Raw genomic sequence first — 1,742 nt, 5'->3', positions numbered from 1 at the left:
GCAGATGACACCACCCTTATGGAAGAAAGTGAAGAAGAACTAAAGAGCCTCTTGATGAAAATGAAAGAGGAGAGTGAAAAAGTGGGCTTAAAACTCAACATTCAGAAACCTAAGATCACGGCATCTGGTCCTATCACTTCAAGGCAAATAGATGGGGAAATAGTGGAAACAGTGACAGACTTTATTTTTTGGGGCTCCAAAATCACTGCAGATGGTGACTGCAGCCATGAAATTAAAAGACGCTTACTCCTTGGAAGGAAAGTTATGACCAACCTAGATAGCATACTCAAAAGCAGAGACGTTACTCTACCAACAAAGGTTCGTCTAGTCAAGGCTATGGTTTTTCCAGTGGTGTGGAAAAAACGTGAGAGTTGGACTGTATGGACGTGAGAGTTGGACTGTGAAGAAAGCTGAGCACGGAAGAATTGATGCTTTTGAGCCGTGGTGCTGGAGAAGACTCTTGAGAGTCCCTTGGACTGCAAGGAGATCCAACCAGTCTATCCTAAAGGAAATCAGTTCTGAATATTCACTGGAAGGACTGATGCTGATGCTGAAACTCCAATACTTGACCACTTGATGCGAAGAGCTGACTAATTTGAAAAGACCCTTATGCTGGGAAAGATCTCCTCTAGGAGTTGGTGATGGACAGGGAGGCCTGGCGTGCTGCGATTCATGAGGTTGCAAAGAGTCGGACACGACTGAGCGACTGAACTGAACTGAACTGAACTGAACTAATGTTCCTTTTACTTTTTGTGTACTGGCTACTAGGAAAACTAAAATCACATATGTGACATGCATTTTAACTCTCTTGGACATTGCTATTCTTGTTTTCTCATAAAGGAGCCCCACGAAATCTGTAAAGGGTCACAGAAGGCACAGCCTAGAAAAATCAGTCAAAGGAAGAATCTTGTGAATATTGAGAGAAGCCTACATTTAGGTGCCAGGTAAAGAAAGAGGAGATGGCAAAGGAGACTAGAGAGTGATCCAGGATTACAATATCAAGATGGAAACTTGGTCATAGATTGCAGAAAGGCCAGGGATGATGACAACAGAAAGAGCCTGATAATGTGCCAATTAGGAAGTAATTTGCTTTTAAGACTTTTCATAGAGTATTTCTGGTAGAAGCTAGATTGAAAAAGGGAGTTGGGTGGGACTCAAGATACATTTTTAAGGATAAAGATGATGTGAACATGTTTATAATTTTAGAGGAGGGGAAGAGATTATAAAGGGGCTTCCCAGGTAGCACTAGTGGTAAAGCACCTGCCTGTCAATGCAGGAGATGTAAGAGATGGGTCAGGAAGATTCCCTGGAGGAGGGCATAGCAACCCACTCAAGTATTCTTGCCTGGAGAATCCCATGGACAGAGGAGCCTGGTGGACTACAGTCCATAGGGTTGCAAAGAGTCGGATATGACTGGGAGAGACTTAGCACACATGCACAAAAGATTAAAAATTCAAAAGGAAGAGGAGATTGTTGACATAGTAAGGGTTTCCCAGGTGGCACCAGTGGTAAAGAACCTGCCTGCCAATGCAGGAGACATAAAAGATGGGTAAGAATGATTCCCTGGAGGAGGGCATGGCAACCCACTCCAATATTCTGGCCTGGAGAATCCCATGGACAGAGGAGCATGGTGGGCTACAGTCCATAGAGTTGCAAAGAGTAGAACATGACTGAAACAACTTAGCACACACACATCTGTTTTATAAAACCAACTTGCAAAGGAAAGAATTCAGGATACTTTT

This window comes from Bison bison, unplaced genomic scaffold (assembly GCF_000754665.1).
Source record: "Bison bison bison isolate TAMUID 2011002044 unplaced genomic scaffold, Bison_UMD1.0 scf7180017864491, whole genome shotgun sequence".
NCBI lineage: Eukaryota > Metazoa > Chordata > Mammalia > Artiodactyla > Bovidae > Bison > Bison bison.
Note: the sequence above shows the minus strand (reverse complement) of the source record.